The sequence below is a fragment of the Capra hircus genome, chromosome 5 (assembly GCF_001704415.2).
Source record: "Capra hircus breed San Clemente chromosome 5, ASM170441v1, whole genome shotgun sequence".
NCBI classification, from domain to species: domain Eukaryota; kingdom Metazoa; phylum Chordata; class Mammalia; order Artiodactyla; family Bovidae; genus Capra; species Capra hircus.
In genome coordinates, this window is record NC_030812.1 from 35,330,218 (window position 1) to 35,346,514 (window position 16,297).

Genomic DNA, 16,297 nt, shown 5'->3' on the forward strand with positions numbered 1-16,297 from the left:
TGCTTGTTTCCCTCGTTCCACCCCCAAGACACATACATGTGCTTATAAGCACAAACACAGACAGCAGTCAAGTGGTGCTCACAGAAGCCAGGTTTTTCTCTAGCCTCTTGGCCTTAATATGGTTCTGTCTTATGCCATCTGACTTCTCTCTAACTCCCATGTATTTTTTTTTAACTTAAATATATCTTCCTCTGGGAAGCTTTCTGAGCCCCAACGTTCAAACGGGGCACTTTTTTAAAGTGTTTTGATATATTCTATGATTCTTACACCATAGTACATAATACTCAGCATTGTAAGTAACTATTGGATCATCCTTCTCTCTGTTAAACTGATAAACTTCATAAGGACTCTGTCTGTATAATTCATGGTTGTATTTCTAATACTATAGGGCTGAGCACAGAGCAGGCTCCAAATAACTCTTTTTTCTTAAAAAGTACATTTTTACATTTTTTTTAAAAGGGCTGGAACAGGCACCAAATGTTTTATACACTGTTAAGATGGGCCTAGATCAGAATAAATGGGCAGCTTAGGTAGGCCCAGGAAGGATACTCCTGTGCCTAAGGTAATGGCATGAAAATTAAGAAAAAGGAAATCTAAGGATAAATGCAATATGAATAATGTGACATAGCTAAAATGTCTGTGTGCTTTTTATTTTCTTTATATTTCTAGATTATGTTCAAGTAAGAACTAAAGTAATCATTTCCTTGCTGCCTTATTTTGGTTTCTTCCAGTACTGTTTCCACTTTTTTTCACTTTCTTGTTACCCTAGGGTTATCTAGGAGAATTCTTTTTAAAAAATTTTTAATATGAATTTTTTTTTCATTTATTTATTTTAATTGCAGGCTAATTACTTTACGATATTATAGTGGTTTTTGCCATACATTGACATTAATTAGCCATGGGTGTACATGTGCGCTTTTTATCATGATTCATTAAAACAGAGTTTTATGTTTCGTAGAAAGCATGAAACTTCATATTCGTCAAAATGTATATAGCATAGTAAATATAACTTCACAATTTTCAGAAAGCTTTTACAAAAATTTTAAAAATTAGGTATAATTTTCCTGTTTTAACAGATGATGAAATTGGATCAACAAAGTTAATTGCCTTAAAGCACAAGATATTAAATGGTTTCAGTGCTAAGATTTGAACTTAGACTATCTGATTCCAGCTACAGGACAACCTCCCTATCTGTGGATATATGGCATTTTATTATATTCCTTTTGTTACCCATGAGGCTTTTGTATGTACATGAAGTCTCCACTAGGCTACATGCCAGAAAGAGTATGTGAACTTGGTGATTAATGTGTTGTTTTATATTCCTAGTTAATTTCATCCATTCTTGATAATATTAACCTACTGTCCATGCCATTTCTTCTTCCTAACATTATCTTCTCTTTATTTAGTGGTATCTACGAATACTAATTATATGTTGACTTCTAAGGTTTTCCGTTTGAATTTTTAATTTCTTAAGGGCAAAGGCTGTTGTAAATCTCTAAAATATGCATCTATGTTTAGAAATAAGTATTTCCATAAATTAAAATACTTGGGAAATAGTCTCCCTATAATCACTCATTTGCTACATCAAATATGTCACAAAGTCATGTAATCTTACCTTGTAAATAGCTTCTGAGTCTATCTAAGAAATCTTTCCCAACCTCCATCCCCACTGCTATCACTCTAGTCATCTTTCCCCTGAGTCTCCTAAATACCCTCCTTGTTTCTGTGGTTCTTCTGTCAAAATCCATTGTCGAAACTTATGGAATTCATTGTTCTAAAATACAAACCAGACCAGTCACTCCCCTGCTTCCAGTGACTCCAAGATTCTAGACTCCCTCGGAATATGAAGTCGTCAGAATTCTATTCTTACGACTTCAGTTCCAGCTTCTCCCACTTCCCATTCCTTCATATGTACATTTCATATATATGTTTATATATATATTTCATATATATGTCTTTCTGTGTTTACTAGAGTGTGAATCTAGTAGGGCACAGGCTGTGTGTATACACTCAAGGTCTAGCCCAGTTCATGGCACACTGTAGAGCCCCAAGCCAACAAAGTGCTTCCACACACGATTTCATAATAAAATCCTGCACCTCACTGAGAACAGTATCTAAATACAAGGAGCTGAAACAGTCACCCAAAGACTGTTAAAATATTTAGATCATTTAGCTTTTCCTCTGATAATGGAAATTATATCTGGTTTTTTCTCAATAAAGGATTTCCTGAATATAGCTTGATTTGCTGTCCTTTTGCCAGAAATATTTATTTTAGTTTTCTAGTACTTTTTTCTGCAGGCACACCTCACTCCTATATATTAATAACATTCACCTGCTAACATATTTCTTAACATACTGACAACTTTAGGGATGATTTTAGTTGGGATTACTAAGTCAAGCATCATATCCTTTCATTACTGAGATGGTCCAACTGGATGAATATGAAAACAGAAATGTTCCATCATGTGACATCACCAAGTATTTGCTTAAACCACGGAAATGTGCTACCATCTTGTTTATGCACTTTTCCCAAAAGAGTTGTCCTAGGAATATTCAGCAGTATAGGCTGTATTTTTGACCCGTAGGAAATTTATTAAAGAAAGATTGCTGAAAACCATGGTAGCAAGTGCTCATCAGGAAATAAATTATAGCATCTTAGGAACCAGAAGCAAACTGGCAGTTCTGTACCTTTTGTAGTATCTGTGACATTAACCTTTTATTGCTTCCAACCTATCTGTCAATGTACTTAGCAAGTCTGAAAATAGAAAAGGCCATTTCTACTAGAGAGTATCAAAAGAACTGACAGTTCTCTATATTCCATGATAATTAATATTTATAATGATGGCCCTGGGGCACTGTAAGTTCCTTCTAAACCAGTAAAGAAAGATTAAGTTATGTTCAGCATAATTTTAATAGATAATGGGTTTTCTTATCTTATAATTATTTGGCATTATTAATATATTCTTGAATGGTATATAGGATGATCTACTTAATTTGACTCAGTCTTCAGTTAAGCAGGGTCACCCTTTCCCAAAATTAAGGATGAATGATGACTTACTAGGGTCAGTAAGTATTAGCTTTAGTATGCATGTCTAAGTCATACAAGACTTTTAAAGTGGTATTTTCTGCTGCAAATTCAGGGCTCAGGATTTTACTGGTGACAAAGGCAGGAAAAGAGGAAAAAAAATTCTACCGATAGCTTCCATCTCCTTTCTAATGATCCACTTTTTACCTTCTATCTTGAATATCAGAGAAGAATCAAATAATTTGTTTTATGAATTATTTTTCATGCATGCAGAAATAGTGAAATGAGATTAAAGCCCTATTATCCATTTTGTGTTTTGTATCATCAGTCTTCCCTTTTTTGCTGGTCTCATTCTCATTTCCTCAGCCTATAAATATACTCAAGTTTCATTATCTCAAAATATTCCTTGAATCCTTGCTTTTCCTTTCTTTTTAAAATACCGACATACCTTACTCCTTTCTTTCATGGTCAAGCTGTTTTGAAATGCAATCTGTACTCACTGTCTTTATTTTATTGACCTTCTATTTACTTTTCAGCTGGTTTCTATTTGTATCCCCCGACTAGCTCCCATCTGAATTGCTGCATCCAGTGGCCTCTCTTCCATTTTCATTTTATTTAACCCATCTGACACTGTTGAAAATTCTCTTTCTGGAAATCCTTACCACATCTTACTGTTTGAAGCTGTTCTTCTGCCTCTGATTCCTCTTGCTCAGTCTTATTTCCTATTTTGAATACTTTCCTTTAGCAGAGCTTTTCCTCATTCATTGTTATGGCTTCATTTAAAACAGTATATAGCAAACAGTATCAAATCTGTGCTTTGTTTCTAACCTCTCTTAAACCCTGGATATGTGTTTTCAGTGGTCATTAAGACATCTTTGCCTAGATCTCTCACAAGCACCTAAAAGTCAACAGCAAAGTGTTCTTCCATTTTTCTCTCTCTCTTTCCATATTCTACCTCTTCAGAATCTCTGCATTGATCCTCTCTGCCACTGCCATCATTATCTCTATTTGTCACCTCTGCTGGTCTTCCTTCCTCTAACTTGGCTTTCTTCTTACCATCTTCCCCTTCTCATCTACCTCTAAACAGATCTGGCCATGTGACTTCCCTGTCTCTACCTTTGGTTAGTCACATTTCAGAGCCTGTGTGTATGTGCTGTTTCAGAGCCTAGGGTCATACAAAAAACATTGGTCCTTTCTGTTTCCATTTTGACACAATATTTTGGCAGTTAGTGGGAGCAGAGGCCCCTTGGGGTGAAAATAGGTCAGGGTTTGATAAATAACATCGAATACAAATGGGGCAAGACAGAGCAGACAGTCAAGGGATAAGTTCCCCAAAGCAGAGAATGAGTGGGAGCTCACATTCAAAGCTGGACCAAGGCATTTCCTAGGAGAATGGGTAAGGGTTTATGGGAACTCACTATCTGCCTTTTGTCACCATTCGCCTGCTGATAGAACTTCATGAGTGAACACAGTCTACTCAAAAGCTGGCTTGTCTCCACATTGCTTTCAGGATAGTATCTAACATTGCAGCCCCAACAAACTGCACCTTCACCATTTGATCCCAACCTGTATGGTCTACCTGGTTTCTTGCACCTCCCCTCACGTGAATATGCCCCTGCCGTGCTGAGTCACTTACTCTTCTCTGATCTTTGTCCTGCTCCTGTGTCTCTCTGTTTGGAATTCCTTCATCAGCTTGTTTGTCCACTAGTTTGAAAGTCACTGACTTTGCCTAGCTTTTCTGGCAGAGCACTTTCCACTAGTATAGCCCTGTCATTCATGTCTAGTGATTTGTTAACATGTTTGTACCTGTAATATAGCTGCTGCTGAGCTGGATCTGGCTCAGTTAGTGCTCTTAACAAATCCCCTCATATCCTTAAGGAGGCCCCAGCTTTCTATATAAAAGAGCCAGTGTCTGTTTCTTTAGAAAGAATTCTTCCAGGTTGATTCCCACTTCTTCTTCTTCTTCAGTTTCAATGATCTGGCACCTGACTTCTCCTATTCCTACCCCTTTGGGCTGATGACTGGTAGTTCATCACCTGCCAAGTTCAGTGTTTGTTCATCCCTGCCTGTTCTCCATGGTCCTTGATCTCACACACTCCCATCACCTCCAAGGGCAAGCTCTGCCCATCCTTCTGTGCTGGTTAGACTCTCAGACCACCCCATCTGGGAGGCGCTTACTTTCCTGGAATGGGGACGACTTGCTCATTTGTTGCTGAATTCACAGTGCCAACATGGTGTTTGGAACTTAGACATAATATTTGTCTGATTGAATTGGACAGAAAAGCTCTGAAGGAAATGACAGAAACTGTATTTCTCCTTGTATCATGCCAGCTGCAATGGAACTGGGTTAGAATTATCAAATTAAAGAAACTGTGCCTTTCCCCCTCTGTGAATCATAGAGACCAGAGAAGCTCAAGAGCTTATTTTGGTAACTTTTCAGTTATGTGGACAAGTGCATTCTACCTGCTGTGTTCAACAGAGTGGACCTGAAGCAGCATGCATGTGTGAGTGTGAGTGTGAGTGGGTGTCCCTGCAGCACATAAGCCTTTATGGCTTAACATCACCAGATCCCTAGTGTCTAGTACCCAGTCATCCTCTCTTCAGTCTCTCTCCCACTGATCAAGTAGGGAAAGTGTCTATGAAAGATAAATATTATGTTATGCACTCCCCCAACCCAAGGCAGATCTGCTGTTGTATTTGTCTCCTGTTTAGATGGATTGCTCAAAACTCAAAACTTCAGTCGAGTTGAATCACATAGCAAGGCAAACCCAAGGAGCTCGCGGAATTGGGGAACTGAGCTCAGATTTCTTGGCCTCCTGTCATAGTGGCTTCTGCAACCATTAATAAAATAAGTCTGAGATTTATCATTGATTAAAAGGTCATTGTAATTTAACTCTCAGATTCTGGTGTCCATCCTTTACTAGGTGAACTAGGCGGCTGATTCTGTTTGTAGCAGGGTGTCTTTGAAGTAGATGATGGTGTTGGCTGGGAAACACAATGGCACCCCGCTCCAGTACTCTTGCCTGGAAAATCCCATGGGCGGAGGAGCCTGGTAGGCTGCAGTCCATGGGGTCGCTAAGAGTCAAACACAACTGAGCGACTTCACTTTCACTTTTCACTTTTATGCATTGGAGAAGGAAATGGCAACCCACTCCAGTGTTCTTGCCTGGAGAATCCCAGGGACAGGGGAGCCTGGTGGGCTTCCGTCTATGGGGTCGCACAGAGTCGGACACGACTGATGTGACTTAGTAGTAGTAGTAGTAGTAAGCTTTAGGAAAGCCTCCTAACATTATTTTATCCCTTCAATCAATTTTTTTTTCCCTTCAATCAATTTTATTGTCAGCAACATGAGGGATCAAAGAGTCATAGGCAGTGCTTTCCACTATAGGAATATAAGCTCAAACAGAGAGTTGTTGGTGATAAGACACACATTTAAAAAAGCTATAAAGCAAGTCAGTTATGTTAGGAGACATATGATGAGTACTTATATGATGCTATAAGTACTCAGGGGTAAAAAAGATTCCATCTCAAACTGGGCCTGACCTTCTTGCCCTTTCAAGATTCTGTTTCCCACAACTGGATTCATTGATTTCCAAATGGGGTGAGCAGCCTGCTGCCCACCAACCCTTCCCAGGAACCTGGAACAGTGGGACTCAGTGTTGACTGGGCTGCCCTAGACCCCCATGAGGTTATCTTTGCTTTCAGTGCTGTCTGGGAAGAACTGCCAGGCAGACTGACCTGCTGAGTTCAGTGAATATCCAGGCTAGTAGCCCTCCTTCCTCTGTCACCTGCTTTCCTATTTTGCAAAGGAGGCTTCCCAGCCTGTGTCCCTGAATCTGTGCCTTTGTAAAATTTCTGTTTCTTAATATGAGGCTAAAATACTGTATTCCTGTTAATTACTCCTATCCTTGAGTTTCCTAAACTCTCAGCCTCCCTTTATACTAACTCTCCAGTTTCTGTGATTGATTTTCTAAATTTTATTGCTATTTTTGGCTCCTTCTCTAAGTACAGTTTGGTCACTTGAGGACTTGAGGGTTATTTAGTCATTGATAGTTATATAGCAGTAAATGATTAAAAACCAATTTCTGGCTATTGTTATCAGATATATGCATCAAGTTAAGAACACACATTACTTTCTATCACATAATTTAATAGTGTATTGAGTTAAAATTGACAAACAGTAAACCCCACATATTGAAAGTATAAATTTGATGTTTTGGTATATAGCATACACTGATGAAACCATCACCCCAATCAAAATTGTTAACATATCCATCACTCTCCTCCCACCCCAATTTTCCTTTGTTAAAAAATGGGCCATCTGGGGGACTTCCCTGGCTGTACAGTGGTTAAGACTCTGTACTCCCAGTTCAGGGGGCCCAGGTCACCTGCTTTCCTGAGATCTCACTGAGACCTGCTGCAGCCAAATAAAAAAACAAAGAAAAGGGGGACTTTGTAATCCCTTCATCTTCCCCAGGGAACTATTGATTTACTTCCCATTGGTGTATGTATTTTGCATTTCCTAGAATTTAATGGAAATGGAATTATACACTGTGTACTATATCATTTCTTTATTTATATTTGATTTATTGATATTTATTATTAGTTGACAGAGCATGCAGGCTGTTGAGAGGGACATATGAACAATGATATTTTAACATACTATGGCTCAATTTGTGGGTCCACCACCTGTGAACAAGATGGCAACCATTCAGAATTTTCAAAAGTGCAGTTCTTCTAAAATTTCTGTCATCAGAATGTTACATTATTTTATAGCTTAAGTTTGGAGTCCTTCTCAAAAATTATCTATAATGATATAGTAATATGCCTTAGCAACCACCACTATAGGTAGTTTCTTGTACGTAGTATATGATATCTGAAATCTGTCCTGTTACATTAGTACCTGTTAGATCATGAATCAACCTCAGAGATGGAGGTGAAGAGATGTATTTATAGGAAATGTTCACTTTTAACCATCCCTCCATGGCCCCATTGAATAGGGAGATAAATAGAGTAGATAATTGAAGCTGAACAAATAAAGCCTCAGCAATGAGAATCTCAAGTAATAGGTCATGTTGTATGACGCATTTGGGATCCTTGGCCTATGACAAAATAAAATTTGTTAGCCATCTGTATGTTTTCTTTGAAGAAATGTCTATTTAGTTCTTTGGCCCATTTTTTTATTGGGTTGTTTATTTTACTGGAATTGAGCTGCAGGAGTTGCTTGTATATATTTGAGATTAGTTGTTTGTCAGTTGCTTCATTTGCTATTATTTTCTTCCATTCTGAAGGCTATCTTTTCACCTTGTTTATAGTTTCCTTTGTTGTGCAGAAGCTTTTAAGTTTAATTAGATCCCATTTGTTTATTTTTGCTTTTATTTCTAATATTATGGGAGGTAGATCATAGAGGATCCTGCTGTGATTTATGTCGGGGAGTGTTTTGCCTATGTTCTCCTCTAGGAGTTTTATAGTTTCTGGTCTTATGTTTAGATCTTTAATCCATTTTGAGTTTATTTATTTTTATTTTTTTGTTGTTGTTACCCTGCATTTTTTAATTTATTTTTTCTTTAAATTTTATTTTTTTACTTTACAATACTGTATTGGTTTTGCCATACATCAACATGAATCCACCACAGGTGTACATGAGTTCCCAACATGAACCCCCCTCCCACCACCCTCCCCATATCATCTCTCTGGGTCATCCCCATGCACCAGCCCCAAGCTTTCTGTATCCTGTATCAAACCTAGACTAGCGATTCGTTTCTTACATGATAGTATACATGTTTCAATGCCATTCTCCCAAATCATCCCACCCTCTCCCTCTACCACAGAGTCCAAAAGTCTGTTCTTTACATCTGTGTCTCTCTTGCTGTCTCGCATATAGAGTTATCATTACCATCTTTCTAAATTCCGTATATATGTGTTAGTATACTGTATTGGTGTTTTCCTTTCTGGCTTATTTCACTCTGTATAATCGGCCCCAGTTTCATCCACCTCATTAGAACTGATTCAAATGTATTCTTTTTAATGGCTGAGTAATACTCCATTGTGTATATGTACCACAGCTTTCTTATCCATTCGTCTGCTGATGGACATCTAGGTTGCTTCCGTGTCCTGGCTATTATAAACAGTGCTGTGATGAACATTGGGGTACACATGTCTCTTTCAATTCTGGTTTCCTCGGTGTGTATGCCCAGCAGTGGGATTGCTGGGTCATAAGGCAGTTCTATTTGTAGTTTTTTAAGGAATCTCCACACTGTTCTCCATAGTGGCTGTACTAGTTTGCATTCCCACCACCAGTGTAAGAGGGTTCCCTTTTCTCCAAACCCTCTCCAGCATTTATTGCTTGTGGACTTTTGGATTGCAGCCATTCTGACTGGTGTGAAATGGTACCTCATTGTGGTCTTGATTTGCATTTCTCTGATAATGAGTGAAGTTGAGCATCTTTTCATGTGTTTGTTAGCCATCCGTATGTCTTCTTTGGAGAAATGTCTATTTAGTTCTTTGGCCCATTTTTTGATTGGGTCATTTATTTTTCTAGAATTGAGCTGCATAAGTTGCTTGTATATTTTTGAGATTAGTTGTTTGTCAGTTGCTTCCTTTGCTATTATTTTCTCCCATTCCGAAGGCTGTCTTTTCACCTTGCTTATATTTTCCTTTGTTGTGCAGAAGCTTTTAATTTTAATTAGATCCCATTTGTTTATTTTTGCTTTTATTTCCAGTATTCTAGGAGGTGGATCATAGAGGATCCCGCTGGGATTTATGTCGGAGAGTGTTCTGCCTATGTTCTCTAGGAGTTTTATAGTTTCTGGTCTTACATTTAGATCTTTAAACCATTTTGAGTTTATTTTTGTGAATGGTGTTAGAAAGTGTTCTAGTTTCATTCTTTTACAAGTGGTTGACCAGTTTTCCCAGCACCACTTGTTAAAGAGATTGTCTTTTCTCCTTTGTATATTCTTGCTTCCTTTGTCGAAGATAAGGTGTCCATATGTGTGTGGATTTATCTCTGGGCTTTCTATTTTGTTCCACTGATCTATATTTCTGTCTTTGTGCCAGTACCATGCTGTCTGATGACTGTGGCTTTGTAGTAGAGCCTGAAGTCAGGCAAGTTGGTTCCTCTAGTTCCATTCTTCTTTCTCAAGATTGCTTTGGCTATTCGAGGTTTTTTTTGTATTTCCATACAAATTGTGAAATTATTTGTTCTAGCTCTGTGAAAAATAGCGTTGGTAGCTTGATAGGGATTGCATTGAATCTATAGATTGCTTTGGGTAGTATACTCATTTTCACTATATTGATTCTTCTGACCCATGAACGTGGTATATTTCTCCATCTATTAGTGTCCTCTTTGATTTCTTTCACCAGTGTTTTATAATTTTCTATATATAGGTCTTTAGTTTCTTTAGGTAGATATATTCCTAAGTATTTTATTCTTTTCTTTGCAATGGTGCATGGAATTGTTTCCTTTATTTCTCTTTCTACTTTCTCATTATTAGTGTATAGGAATGCAAGGGATTTCTGTGTGTTGATTTTATATCCTGCAACTTTACTCTATTCATTGATTAGCTCTAGTAATTTTCTGGTGGAGTCTTTAGGGTTTTCTATGTAGAGAATCATGTCATCTGCAAACAGTGAGAGTTTTACTTCTTCTTTTCCAATTTGGATTCCTTTTATGTTTTTTTCTGCTCTGACTGCTGTGGCCAAAACTTCCAAAACTATGTGGAATAGTAGTGGTGAAAGTGGGTGCCCTTGTCTTGTTCTTGACTTTAGGGAAAATGCTTTCCATTTTTCACCATTGAAGATAATGTTTGCTGTGGGTTTGTCATATATAGCATTTATTATGTTGAGGTATGTCCCTTCTATTCCTGCTTTCTGGAGAGTTTTTTTTAATCATAAATGGATGTTGAATTTTGTCAAAGGCTTTCTCTGAATCTATTGAGATAATCATATGGTTTTGATTTTTCAATTTGTTAATGTGGTGTATTACATTGATTGATTTGCGGATATTGAAGAATCCTTGCATCCCTGGGATAAGGCCCACTTGGTCATGGTATATGATCTTTTTAATGTGTTGTTGGGGCTGGTGCACTGAGACGACCCAGAGGGACGGTATGGGGAGGGAGGAGGGAAGGGAGTTCAGGATGGGGAACACGTGTATACTTGTGGTAGATTCATGTTGATGTATGGCAAAACCAATACAATATTGTAAAGTAATTAACCTCAAATTAAAATAAATAAATTTGTATTTTAAAAAATAAAATAAAATTTAAAAGTTGTAGCAATAACTATAAAACATGGAGAAAAGAGCACTCTTATTAATTCAGGGATTTGGGAATGTTTTCCTCAGAATGTAAGTACAATGTAGACGGCTCATTTTTGTTCCTTTTTCATGTTTTCATATAGTCTTAGCAGCATGTGCAAAAAAATCATTTTGTAAATGTCCTCCTTGTTGGAGAATTTTGTATAATATGAGGAGAGTGGTAGTAATATAATAATTGCTATTGGTAGAAGCCTTTTTTAACTAGGGAAAGGCAATAATCACATGTAAATTTTTAGAATAATTCTCTTCATTATAAGAGAGTATGTAATTGAAACTTTCTGTGAAATTCCAAAAACACAGTCACTCTGAGTGGAGAGAGAGTATGGGTCAATGAGACAAAAAAAAAAAAAGTTATTATTTTGAAGAAAATATGTAGGGACTTTTTAGAAACCCTGGAGAATATAATTATAGGACTTTAATTTCAGAATCATCTTTAAAAAGGAAAAGTTATATGGGGTATAATTCATCTATTTCACAATGTTGAAGAAATAGGAGACCCGGAAACCAGATCAAAATTATCAGTTAATCCTTTCATAGCATTAATCTTTTGGAAAATTTTGTGTTTTAGATACTTGTATCTAAAACTGCTATCAAATTGCATGCAGTGAGAAAAGTACCTGGATAATATAAGTGATCTCAGGGTAGTGTTTTTTAATTGCATAACTACATTCCAGACATCACCAAAGATACTGTATTAGCAGTGATATCCCAAGTCTGTGCACTGTAAACCCAGTATTATTAGCAAACAGGCCAGTTACTTTTTGGGATCAATCTCTTCAGTGTACACCCAGAGATGCTATGACCTGTGTTCCCCAGGGTCCTTCCAGTTTGTGTGTCCAGGATACCTTATCTTATTTTGATGGGATTCTGGTAGGCAGTGTTACAGGAAGGTGTTTGTCTTGTGAATAATGAAAATTTACTGGTGATTTTAACAGTTATTGTGAGGTTCTCCACTCCAAGCTGGGCACCAGGTGCCATCTATGCTACCCTCAGATGGTTGCTGGATCCTTCCCCAGGCCTACCATCATTGTCTCATTAAATCCTTTCCTATTTTTCCAAATACCCTTAACTTTGCATTTTCCAGCCTTTGCTGCTATTTACAGAGTAGGTAGCTCAGTGTTCTGTGTGAGCTGGGGATGGGTTCTAGAGGAAGGAGAAAGAACCCTTAGGAGAGAAAGCCATTCACAGATAAAAGAAAAAGGGAGTAAACAGGAAGCACATGTATTGCTACATCAGGTTACACACAGAGCTATCTTTCTTGCTATGCCTAAGAGCTTCTCAAAATCAGGTCCCATGTTCTTTTTACTCCTGTGTCCTCAAGTTGTGCTAAATAGGCTCTCTGTCAAATCTGCTGCATGAATGAATAAATTAATTAATATAAACATGATTATACATGACATGAATATTACATATGATTCTAGGAAAAATATAATATCTATGTTCAGGGTGACATGATTGACATTGTTTAGATTTCCCATGCCTATGAACTAGAAAGATAGATTTCAAATAGTTTATATAGGGTACAGTGTTGAATTAGGGGACTATTCTGCTGCTTCTGCTAAGTCGCTTCAGTCATGTCCGACTCTGTGCGACCCCATAGAAGGGGGCCCACTGTCTCTGGGATTCTCCAGGCAAGAACACTGGAGTGGGTTGCCATTTCCTTCTCCAATGCATGAAAGTGAAAAGCGAAAGTGAAGTCACTCAGTCGTGCCCGACTCTTAGCGACCCCATGGACTGCAGCCTACCAGGCTCCTCTGTCCATGGGATTTTCCAGGCAAGAGTACTGGAGTGGGGTGCCGTTGCCTTCTCTGAGAGGCGGGGGGACTATTAGCCATAACAAATAGATTGGCTTTGTCATCATAGAAGTTTATTTCTCAAGTAACTGTTCAAAGTGTTTCTTTTTTTAATTGAAGTATAATTGATTTGCAATGTTGTATTGGTTTCGGCCATATAACAATGTGAATCAGTCATAATTATATCTATATCCCCTCCCACTTGAGCCTCCCTCCCTCCCTCCCTGCTTCCATCTCACCTCTATAGGTCATCACAGAGTGCCAGGCTGGGCTCCCTGTGTTTTTTATTGGTAGGAAGTTAGGGGAATGAAACTCCTTCTCTCTTTTGCCTCCTCTCCCATCCCTCCTTTCCTGTTTCTGGAGACCTTGTTAACTGTATCCAGCCAGCAGAAGAAGAAAGAGTGTAGAGGTCAACACATCTGTTTCTTAAAAGCTTTGGCTGCTCGTACTCCCTTGGCTAAAACTCAGGTAGTCTAGCTGTGTGCCAAGGAAGAAGAAGAAATTGGTTTCTGAGATCTGTTAGCAATCTGCCACAATAAGCTTACTGTAACTATCTTTATTCTTCCCAGGAATTTCTTTTAATAGTAGATAGTATGACTCTATTTTCTTCAGGATAACAAGAGATTAAATATGTGAGTAGAAAAAATTTTAGCCAGCGAGATAGAATTCATCAATTAATTTTCCCTGCCTGTCTAATAAATTTCACTTTTGTAGTTAAGTGAATTTCTTTTGTTCTCTAGGCACAGGAGATATTAGAGTAGAAAGAATTACAGAGGCTATCTTTATGGTTTAGAGCGAGCATGCCATCAGAGCATAAATAAAGTTGATTTAACAGAAGTTTTCCCTGTTTTTTAATGATCTGCGGTAGGAAATGAGAAGTCTAGACTGCTTAATTTTATAGTTTGCATTACAGCTATTTTTATTCATTATCTTTGAAACAGTTTCAGTTAAAATGTAGACAAATTTAATATTTATGCTTTAGCTTTAAAGTCCCAAATTTAAATTTCAGAGCAGTTATTATTAGTGTAGTTCTTAAAGAAAGTGTTGGTTAATGGAAAATAAAATGGCAGCTCTCAGTACCTATCATATTCTTTAAGCCATGTAAAACAATTGGATCACTTAATGTTTTAAGTCAGCCTCCCTGATATTTTTTTCTTTGTTTTTAAAGTCCAAAATTCCTTCTTGTTTTTGGTTTACTCATTGTGAGTTAAAGTTTGAAAGACCAGCGCTTGAGTTATGTTCTTAAATTCACTCCAGAATCACTTCCTTTTGAAAAAATACAATTGATACATGAGACAGGGTGCTCAGGGCTGGTGCAATGGGATGACCCTGAGGGATGGGATGGAGAGGGAGGTAGGAGTGGGTTCAGGATGGGGAACATATGTACACCTATGGCTGATTCATGTCAATGTATGGCAAAAACCACTACAATATTGTAAAGTAATTCACCTCCAATTAAAATAAATAAATTAATTAAAATAAATGCTAGAGGAAAAAAAATACATAACTGCTTAAATAAGTCCATTTCATTAATGGTCTTTGAAATGCTTTCAAACACTCATGTATCAAATAGATGCCTCCTACTCATGACTCAGTCCTCTTTGTTAAGTATGAATTCATCAGAGTTCAACAGTTATTTACTGAGGCCCACTGTACACCAGACATATTCTAGAAACAGAGGGATTCAAAAATGGATGATGCAAAATTCAGGCCCTCTGAGGACTGTCATTTAGAAACAACCAAGTGTCCATCATTGGATGAATTTATAAAGAATATGTGATATATATATACAATAGAACATTATTCAGTCATAAGAAAGAAGGAAATCCTGCCATTTGTGAAAACATGGATGGACCCTGAGGGCATCATGCTAAGTGAAATGTCAGATGTAAAAAGAGTACTGTTTGATGTCACTTACATGTGGAATCTAAAAAAGCCAGATGCGCAGAAGCAGAGAGTGGATTGGTGGTTATCAAGGGCTAAGGGTTGGGAGAAATGGGGAGACATTGGTCAAAGAGTACAAATTTCCAGCTCGAAGATGAATATGTTCTGGGAATCTACTGCATGGCATTGTGATTACAGTTAATAATACTGTATTATACATTTGAAAGTTGCTAAATCTTATGTGTGTTCTCATCACAAAAACAGAAATGGTAATTACATGACATGATGGCATGTTAGCTGAGCTATGGTGGTAATCTTTCTGCAACATATAAGTGTACCAAATCAATATGGTGTATACTTTAGACTAATACAATATTATATACCAAGAATGTTTCTATAAATCTGGAGTGCAAAAAGTCTAACAGATTCTCAGCTGACTGTGGTGAACTGAACAAGTCCAGCTGGAGAACTAGAACCCAGGGAATTTGGAATGGTATCCCTGACACAGAAGACCTGAGAACACCATTGCAAATATGATTCCAATGAGTCCAAGGAAGAGAATATGTACTCCAGGAAAAGGAAATCTTGTAGGCAAAAGCATGGAGATGGAAGAGTCCAGTTCATGTGCAGGGAAAGGGAGGGCTGGTATGAGTCTTGGAGCAAGCAGTCTATGGAAGGGGGACCACAGGAGATGAGAATAGATGGCCTGGACCATCTTCTTAAGACATTAATTTATGAGGGTGCATAACTACTCTTCCAATCCATCCTGGTTTTATTTATAAACCCTATACCATTTTTGTAAATCTTTTTAAATTATAAAAGTAATGTATATTTACTTTTTAAAATTTATACTGAATTATAGTTGCTGTATAGTATTATTTGATTCAGAAGTTTCCAATGCTTGTGCAGTTCAGTTCAGTATAGTATTATATAAGATACCATATTATATAAGAACAATGTTTTTAAATTATAAAAGCAATGTATATTTAATTTTATAAGATTTACAAAATGAAGAAATACACAAAATAAAGATAATCTGTAATGTCACCAATTGGAGGTAACTGCTATCTTATTCAAAATGAAATATACATTTACATACTGGAATAATATTTTCTTCGTAATTTTAATCCTGCTTCTTTACATGACATTAATCATATTTTTCATATCATTAATGATCTTCAGAAACATCATTTTAATAAGCTGTATAGCATTCCATTTTATGCATGTGCCATAATTTATTTAATTATTCCCTCATCATTGTGCTTTTAATCATTCATT

General features: G+C 37.2%; 1 protein-coding gene across 2 annotated transcripts in view; it reads left to right on the plus strand.

Moving 5' to 3' along the window:
• The window catches only part of NELL2 (neural EGFL like 2), a 380,317-nt gene that overhangs the window by 322,030 nt on the left and 41,990 nt on the right, over positions 1-16,297 (plus strand). The window lies entirely within an intron of this gene.